The 9918-nt window shown below is 44.6% G+C and overlaps 1 long non-coding RNA gene across 1 annotated transcript in view; it reads left to right on the forward strand.

The window, feature by feature from the left end:
* Window positions 1-9918, forward strand: part of LOC106725687 — a 70086-nt gene that overhangs the window by 58038 nt on the left and 2130 nt on the right. The window contains exon 2 of the long non-coding RNA XR_001361614.1: window positions 7128-7224. This is a non-coding gene — a long non-coding RNA (uncharacterized LOC106725687). The remainder of the gene's footprint in view (window positions 1-7127; window positions 7225-9918) is intronic.

Consider the following 9918-nt stretch of genomic DNA (forward strand, 5'->3'; position numbering starts at 1 on the left):
CTCAGGGAATCAACAGGGTGGAGCAAACAGCTATGGCTGATCCTCAGCCCTGCCCTAAGAGGCCCCGAGTCTCAGTGTCCTGCGGTAATCACTGCAAGCACCTCTGAGAGAAAGCCGCCCTCGAGTTCCGCCCACTGTCAGACAGTCCAGTTTCTCCCTGTATGAGTCTGGGTCCCCAGTGACTTGCCCGGAACTAGAGTTCAGAGCTATCGGGAGCGTGTGACTCCCTCCTGATTGAAAAAGACAACCTTGTCCTCAGTTGCCAGCCCCTTTCACGTGCGCCTTCGTACCTCTGCACTTTACTTCTGCACCTCCTCTGAGTCTCAGTATGCTTTTCTCTTTCCTTCTAGTTGTAGAATTTCAACTCAGCTAGCCTTCCTGTGGTCCTGGATGATGTCTGTTTTGTCTTTTAGTTGTATTTTTGAAGTGGTTGTGCGAGGCAGCAATTTCAGGTGTTTACCCATGCCGCCATCTTGGTTTCTGAGGCACATGCACTTTTGTTTTATAATTACTGTTGGCTCATTTTCCTGACAAAAACTAAAGCAAAGCCACAGAGTTTCAGGAAAGGGGATGTGAAGTTGCTTATCAGCTATAAGAGTTTTCAACCTTTTGGTATTGGCCGCCCAATGTCATTAACCATTTTTAAGTGTGCAGTTCAGTTGTGTGAAGTATAATCACCTTGTTGTGTAACCAATCTCTGGAACTTTTCCATCTTGCAAACCTGAAACTCTGTCCCTGTTAACACCTCCACATCCCCCTCCCCCAGCTTCTGGCAACAGCTGTGTGTGTGTTAGACTACTCTAGATTAGCAGTTCTCAACCTGTGGGTTGCGACCCCTTTGGGGGTCGAAACACCCTTTCACAGGGGTCTCCTAAGACCATCAGAAAACACATATATAATTACATATTGTTTTTGTGATTAATCACTGTGCTTTAATTATGTTCAATTTGTAACAATGAAAATACATCCTGCATGTCAGATATTTACATTATGATTCATAACAGTAGCAAAATTACAGTTATGAAGTAGCAACGAAAATAATTTTATGGTTGGGGGTCACCACAACATGAGGAACTGTATTAAAGGGTCGCAGCATTAGGAAGGTTGAGAACCACTGCTCTAGATGCTTTATTTTATTTTTAAAAATATTTTTATGTTGCCGAAACCGGTTTGGCTCAGTGGATGGAGCGATTTTTATGTTGATTTCAGAGAGGAAGGGAGAGGGAGAGAGAGAGAAACATCAATGATGAGAGGGAATCATTGATCGGCTGCCTTCTGTATGTCCTCTACTGGGGATCAAGCCTGCAACCTAGGCATGTGGCCTTGACTGGAATCAAACCCAAGACCCTTCAGTCTGCAGGCTGACACTCTATCCACTGAACCAAACCAGCTAGGGCTCTAGATGCTTTATATAAGTGAAATCACACAGTATATTTGTCTTTTTGTGACTGGCTTATTTCACTTAAATGTAATGTCTTCAAGGGTCATCCACGTTGTAGCTTATGTCAGAATTCGCTTCCTTTTTAAGGCTGAGTAATATTCCCTTGTATGCGTAGCCTGCGTGTTGTTGATCCATTCATCCACTGAGGGACACTTGGGTTGCGTCCGCCTTTTGGCTTTTGTGAATATGCTGCTATGAACGTGGGTGCTCAGGTAGCTCTTTGAGGCCCTACCTTCAATTCTTTGGGTGTCTACCCAGAACTGGGATTGCTGGATCATGTGTTAATTCTACTTTAAATTTTTTTTTAGAAACTTCCACTTATTTCGAAAGCAGCTATTTCATTTTACCACCAACCATGCTTAAGGGTTCCAGTTTTTCCACATCCTCACCGATACTTGTTATTTTCGGCTTCTTTTGACTGTAGCCATCCGAATGGTGTGAGATGATACCTTATTGTGGTGGATAGGTTTCTGTCCTGTGCCTGGCACGGCACATGTGAGTACAAAACACATACAAGTGGCTAATTAGTTGTGCAAGTTGTTCCAAAGGAGAAGTTCCAGGGCGGGGGTGGAGGGTTGAACTAATTCCTGAAGGAGGGGCATCTCTTAAAGACATAGTAGCTCATGCCCATGCATCCTCCTTAGATGGGGGACTTTTCACGCTGCTCCCTTAAGAGGCTTTTTGGGAGGTGACCTTTTGGCTGCTCAGTTTGCAGAGGCCCCTGGGTCCTTTCTGAGCTCACAACAGCTTTTGGGGCCTGGACTTGCCAGACATCTCCAAAGGTCTTTAAAGAGCTCTTACTCTCGCAAACAGTTTCCCATCAATAAATGGCAGTACTTTCTGCCCAGATGCCTGTTAAGTTTGTCTCTCCCCCTGCAGAGAGTCGCTCTTAGCCAAGCGTTCCCTTGTTGGGAAAGATGCTCTGTGACCCACGGCAGCCTGGTTTGCTGTGATCCCATTTGCCAGTTTGTGACCATAAGTTGGGATGACCTGCCAGTGGCAGGTCATTCTGGGCTCTTGAGTCGGTGGAGGTGTCATGGTGTTAATAACAGCACCTGTGCTGAGTGGGCACAGGTGGATAAAATGGATACCCAGGAAGCTGGAGGAAGGCAAGAGAGGCGTGGGGTGGGCTCAGGGGCTGAGCCAAGCACTTTGATGTTGCACTTGTGGCATCTGGGTAGGCTCTGGCTGCACGGTCCTTCTGGGGACAACAGCCAGGATCAGAGAACCAGTGGCATTGGCGGAGGTGGTGATGATGGTATTGGTGGTGGTGAGAAAGGTGCCTGTTTCTGCCTCTCTTCTTTGCTATTTTCTTCCTTATGATGAAAGTCATAAATTCATTGTATACAGTTAAAAATATAGGTGAGAGGGGAAACGCTGGATCTAATCACTGAGAGATTTCATTTAAAAAATATCTATGGAGCTTCCCCTAAAGCTAGTTTCTAGGTCAGTGATGGTGAACCTTTTGAGCTCGGCGTGTCAGCATTTTGAAAAACCCTAACTTAACTCTGGTGCCATGTCACATATAGACATTTTTTGATATTTGCAACCATAGTAAAACAAAGATTTATATTTTTGATATTTATTTTACATATTTAAATGCCATTTAACAAAGAAAAATCAACCAAAAAATGAGTTTGACACGCGTGTCATAGGTTCGCCATCACTGTTCTAGGTTCTGGGAAGAGAGGGATGATGGAACAGACTTCCTCCTTCCTGGAACTTACACATAGGTGGACAAATGAGTAAGACATTTCCAGAAAGTGGAGAGGGCAACGGAGAAAACAAAACAGAGCCCAGAGTGACTTGGTAGGAGGTTAGTTTAACAAGAGATGATTTATTATTCGCATTTTCATGTGTGCACGTTTCAAGGTCTTTCCCCCTCAGATCTGTCCTTTTCTTCCCCTGCTGATCTAATTATGTGTCATTTATCTAAAATGGGATCATGATGAACATGCTGTGTTGTCACCTTATTTTGTCCCCTTAATATACTTTGAATATCTTCTATTTTATTATTTATTCATCTGCATCATTATTTTATGGGTGCAGAACAATTTATCATGTATATGGCCCTTATGATCGCATGTGGGCTACTTAGGTTGCTGCCAGTGTGTGGAAGGGATGATGCCTCTGGAGTCTGTCCTTTTCCTTCCGTCCTCTCTGCTGCCTCCCTGGCTCAAGCTTGCACCGTCCCTCACTTGGACCATGGGCCTAACAAGTCCTCAGGCTCCATCTTACACTCTTCTGGCCAGATTTTATATTTCTGATCATGTCACTCTTCTGCTCCCAAACTATCATTGGCTCCCTATTGCCTACACAATAAAACCTAAACACGTTAGCTTTATCACTTTTGGGTTGGGCATCAGGAAAACTGGATGGCTTGAGTAAGTACATGAAAAGACACTCAACATTCTTAGTCATTAAGGAAATGCAAATCAAAAACACAATGAGGTACCGCTTCACACTTACTAGGTATTAGGTTGGAGATATACATCTCACCAAAAATATATATATTCACATATATATTCATATATAATGGAGCATAGTAAGTGTTGGCAAGGATGCAGAGAAATTGGAATCCTTGTACATTGCCTGTGGGAATATAAAATGGTGCAGTCTTTGTGGAGAACAGTTTGGCAGTTCCTCAAAAGTTAAACTTAGAATAACTGTACAACCAAACCACTTCTAGGTCCACACCCAAAAGAATTGTGCCAGTGTTCAGTGCAGATTTACAATGGCCAAAAGGTGGAACGATTCCAATGTCCAACAAATGAATGCACAAAATGTTACACGATGGAATATTACTCAGTCATGCAAAGAAGTGAAGTTTTGGTCCGTGCTACGACAGGGATGAATGGTGAAAACGTTTAAGTGGTATAAGCCAGGCACAAAAGGACAAATGCATGATTCCAGTTACATGAAATATATAGTATAGGCAAATTCATAGAGACAGAGAGTGGATCAGAGGCTACCATCTTCAAGAGAATGGGGAGTTATTGCTTGCTGGGTAGAGTTTCTCTTTGGAGTCATGAAAAAGTTGTTTCTAGAGTGGTGATGGTTGTACAAGTGTGAATATAATCAATGCCAATGAACTGTAAACCTAAAAATGGTTAAAATAGTGATTTTTGTGCTATGTATATTTGACCACAAAAAAAAATCAAACCAGCCCTGGCCAGGTAGCTCAGTTGGTTAGAGCATTGTCTGGATACATCAAGGTTGCAGGTTCAATCCCCGGTCAGGGCACATACAGGAATCAATCAATGAATGCATGAATAAGTGGAACAACAAAATCTCTTTCTCTTTCTCTTTCTCTCTTCCTTCTTCTCTCTAAAATCAATAAAAATAATTAAAAAACAAAACAAAACTGGGTGGCTTGTCCACCCTGCCTCCGTGCCTTTGTTCACATGGCGTGCTCTTCCTGGTGCCCACGTCTGTTGCATTTCTGCCCGTTGAGATCCCATTCCATTTTCAAGGCCCATCTCAAATGGCACCTCCTTCCCTGATGGGCCTTTCTAACTGGTTTTTCCTGTCTGTTTGAAATCAACGTGATCTTTGATTTGCTTGGGCTCCCAGAGTACTTTATATGCCCCCTTTGCTCCGTTTCCTTGCCTTAAGCCCCTACTAGGTTGTAAGTTCTTTGGGCACCGGGACCTTACTTACCTTATTCATCTTTGCATTATTCATTAGACAAATACTCAGTGAGCCCATTACGTGCCAGCTTGTAACATAACGCCAGCATACCATAAAAGTTCAATTAATGTTGAACTGAATCGAAATGTCCAAGGAATTTCAGAGTGGTGTAACCTGAAGGAGGAGCCACTTTACTTCCGACTTAAAAGCCTTGTTGGCTCTCATTCTTGGAAGCACTGGGCTCTGATAGGTGTTTTTTCTCTCTTCTGGGAACATATATCACCCATCTTTTGGGGAAATGTTTTCCTTTTCCCTTCCCCCAACTCCAACTCAAGTGACTTGAGAGATCCGCCATGCTTCTTACATTTTGTTCTCTTGGTCACTGTTGATCGGTTCAAGTTGGACAACTGACCCAAGCTGGGTCAGTCAGAGCTTTTCCCTGGGATTTTCAGAACCAGAACAGAGGAGGAGAGCCTGGCAGAGCCTGGCAGAAGCAGACTGCCATCTGTGTACGAAGTTGGTGTGCAGCAGGATAGGGTATGGCTGGCGCACAAAGAGAAGAAGGGAGGCAGAAAGGAAGAGCCACTGGTACCCAGTTGCATCTGTATTTGTCCATCCATGGCTTGCTGTTTAGGTCCTTCATTGTATTCCCTGAGGCAACAAACTCCCCGCTAGTCTAAGTTAGTCTGAGTTGGGGTTCTGTCACTTGTAACCTGGGATGCCTCATCTCTCGCGATTTCTCCTGGGCATTTCCAAAATCTCCTCATTGCTCTTGCCTTTGGTCTCAGGCCCTCTAATTCAGCTCACTAGAATGATGATGCATGCCACATAAGTAATTTTAAAGTTTCCATGAGTCCCATTAAAAGAGTTAAAGGAAGCAGGTGAAATTAATAGCGATATGATATTTAACCCCAAATACCCCCAATATTGGACTTGTAATCAGTATGAAAAATATTAATGAGATAGTCTACATGCCTTTTTTCATACTAAATGTTCAAAGTCCCATGGGTATTTTATGGTTATAACACATGTCAGTTTGAACCAGCCGAATTTCATGTGCTCAGTAGCCACACGAGAGTAATGGCTGCTGTATTGGACAGTGAGTCTCTGCATTCCATTCTCCACCCTGCAGGTAGAATGAAATTTCTGAAATGTAAATGTCACCAGCTCTGAATTTTCAAAAACATGTCCATCCCTGGCTCCCCATTACTTTCAAAATAAACTCCACCTTTGGCCTTTGCGATTGGTTTCCAACTCACCTTCCTAGACTGTCTTTTCATAATCTCTTCGTGCATGGAACCTCCAGCCTCAGCAAACATTCTTGCTTTCCCTCCGAACACATCATTGTTTTCCAGGTCTCTGTGCCTTTGCGCAGATGGTTTCCTGTACATGGAATGCCACTCCTTCTCTTCCTGCTTCTTCATTAGCAAACTTCTTTTCCAAGACCCAATTGAAACGCCTTCTCCTTTTAAAACCTTCCAGGACTTGTCTAGGAAGACTTATTTCCACCCTCCTGTGGGTTCACGTGGTGGTTTGAACGTAGCTCTTATCATATGGCTTGGTAACTGTCCATGTACTTGCTTCCCTCATAGGACCAAGTGCATCACCAGGGAAGGGACCACAACTTATCCATTTGTCTGCTCCTAGTGCCTTTCTCACTAAATGCCCGTCACCAATTCCCTTCATTCATTTAAAAAAATATGTTGTCTGTTTTCTTAATGATGAGAGAGAGAGAGAGAGAGAGAGAGAGAGAGATCCATCAATTGGCTTCTTCCCACATACTACCTACTGGGGATCAAGCCTGAAACCCGGGCATGTGCCCTGACCAGGAATCCAACTGGTGACCTTTTTTTTAAATCTTTAATTTCTTTTTTGGTTAAGGAATTACATATGTGACCTCATTCCCCCCATACAACTGGTGACCTTTTGGTGCATGGGACCATACTCAACCAACTGAGCCACACTGGCCAGGGCCCCTTCATTCATTGTTATTACTTGTCTGGTTTATAGACATGTTCGTTTGGGGACCTCATGATCTAACCCTCTCATTTTACAGATGGGGAAACTGAGGTCCCAGAAGAGAAAAAGACTAAATCTGTTGCCCGCTGGCCCACTTCCTGGCTCGCCCTACTCAACTATCCTGCTGTTCACCGGTAAGTTTCCTGGAAATGTAAAATGATGTTAGCTTGAAGAAGAGATGAGGAAAGCGGATCTGCTTTATGTCGTCAGTGGTTCATGAAATAATACAGTGTAAACAATATGTGTGTGAGACCATATTCCAGAAGCCCTAGAGTTGTTGGATGTGTAATGGGATCCTCTTTCGAGTTCTGGTGTAAAGAGAGAAGAGCATGTGAATCAATGGTTTTTGTAAGTTTTAATCCCTGCCCTCCCCAGTTGGGACTGCTTACGGGTGAGATCCCGCTGCTGTTGGAGCAGAGCCCAGGGATGGAGGCGTTTCTGTGCCTCCCGCAGTAAACATTGTTTGGGGCGGATCATCTGCTTTCTTTGATCGCTGGAAGCATCAACTCTCTTTGTTGTCCCGGCTGAGAGAGATGGTTAGAATGTGCCAGAAGAGCCGTTTGTGTGGATAGCATTGCAGAGTGCTGTTTCATGCGCTTTAACTCAGGGTCTTGGCCGTCCGTTTGTGTGGACAGCATTGCTGTTTCATGCGCTTTAACTCAGGGTCTTGGCCGTCTGACTGCCGGGTAGTCTCAGCCATTTGGAAATGTGACTGTGAATATGGGACTTAGGTAAAAAGACAGCTCTGGGTGAACGTAAGCTTTGTAATTGGACAAAATTGGTCCAAGTTTCTCCTAGCAACCCGTTTGCTGGGAGAGAAGCCAGAGAGCCCAGGAGGAGACAGGGGAAGGGTTAGTTAGGAAAGCAGCTGCCTGGAGCCATTTAGCCCAAGTTCAGGTAGCAAACCTCCCAGGACCTGCGAGCCTCACTGGGGTACAGAGAGCAATGCCCATTTCACAGGCATGTCCCACGTTCTAGAACTGACATGGCAGAAAAGGCATTGAAAAGGCCAAACACTCAGATACGGAGAACAGACCAGTGGTTGCCAGAGAAGGGGCGGGTGGTTGCACGAAGGTGGCCATAACTTCTAGTTATAAGAAAAATAAGTCCTGGGAATATAATACACCGATGGCATGGTGACTATAGCTCACAACACTATAAAGTATACAGCAGTCCCCCCCATCTGTTGTTTGCTTTCCACAGTTTCAGTTACCTGTAGTCAACCGCCGTCTGAAATATTAAATGAAAAATTCCAGAAATAAACATTCATACATTTTAAATTGTGAGCCATTCTGAGTAGCACGATGAGATCTTGCGCTGTCCTGCTCCATCTCGGCCTGGGATGTGAATCACCCCTTTGACAGCATGTCCGTATTGTAGATACTCCCTGCCTGCCCATTCGTCACTTAGTTGCCGTCTGGTTATCAGATCGACTATCTCGGTATTGCAGTGCTTGTGTTCAAGTAATTTTTATTTTACTTAATAACAGTATCAAAGTGTAAGAGCTGTGATACTGGCAATTCAGACATGCCAAAGAGAAGTGTAAACTTTATCATAGGTATGTATGTGTAGGGAAAAACAGAAAACGTAGGATTCAGTGCTATCTAGGGTTTCAGGCATACACTGGGGGTCTTGGAACGTATGCTCTGCAGATTAGGGGGGACTACTGCATTTTCAAGTTGCTGAGAGAGTAGATCTTTTATTTTAACGTAAATCCTCAACTGAGGATATGTTTTTATTGATTTGAGCGAGAGGAAGGGAGAAAGAGAGAGAGAGAGAGGGAGGTAGGGAGGGAGAGAAACATTGATGTGAGAAACATCAATTGGTGAGAGTAGGTCTTAAAAACTCTTTTTTTATATATTTTATTGATTTTTTACAGAGAGGAAGGGAGAGGGATAGAGAGTTAGAAACATTGATGAGAGAGAAACATCGATCAGCTGCCTCCTGCACATCTCCCACTGGGGATGTGCCTGCAACCCAGGTACATGCCCTTGACCGGAATCGAACCTGGGACCTTTCAGTCCGCAGGCCGACGCTCTATCCACTGAGCCAAACCGGTTTCGGCATATATACCTTTCTTCTTGAATAGACAATAAGCTCAATGTGGCCAATACAGCTATGTCTTTTGCTCATTTTTGAGTCTTCACTACTTTGCACAGCAGCTAAGTGAATGAATTTCTAAATAGTTCTAACAGTTTTGCTTCACCTCTAAATCTATGATTCTTCATCTTTTGGAGTTAAACATGCCCTTGACCAGAATTGAACCCGGGACCCTTGAGTCCACAGGCCAATGCTCTATCCTCTGAGCCAAACTGGTTAGGGCTTAAAAACTCTTATCACAAGAAAAAAGTTTGTAAGTATATATGGTGACGGATGTTAACTAGACTTATTGTGGTGATCCTTTCAATCCTATATAATCCTATCTAATAATAGACAAAGATGGTAATTGGCCGTACCTTCCCTACGCCTCCCATGGGCTAATCAGCATGATATGCAAATTAGCCATCAACAAAGATGGCGGCTAATTTGCATACTACAGGCAGGGCGGGACAGCGCGAGCCGCCATCCGGGCCCTGTGTGCAGCAATTGCGCCGCCTAAGCCCCGCCCCGAGCCGGACCCCATGGCGATTAGAGAGCAGGAAAGTGCGGCCTGTAGGCAGCACCCAGCAAGGCCTGCTCCTGGGTTGCCATGGCGATCCTAGAGCAGGAAAGGGCGGCCTGCAGGCAGCCTCCGTGTGTGTCTGCTCCTGGGTTGCTGGAGGCGATCCCAGAGCAGGAAAGGGTGGCCTGCAGGCAGCACCCCACCCTGGCCACAGCTCAAGGGAGAG

Source organism: Myotis brandtii, unplaced genomic scaffold (assembly GCF_000412655.1).
Source record: "Myotis brandtii unplaced genomic scaffold, ASM41265v1 scaffold181, whole genome shotgun sequence".
NCBI lineage: Eukaryota > Metazoa > Chordata > Mammalia > Chiroptera > Vespertilionidae > Myotis > Myotis brandtii.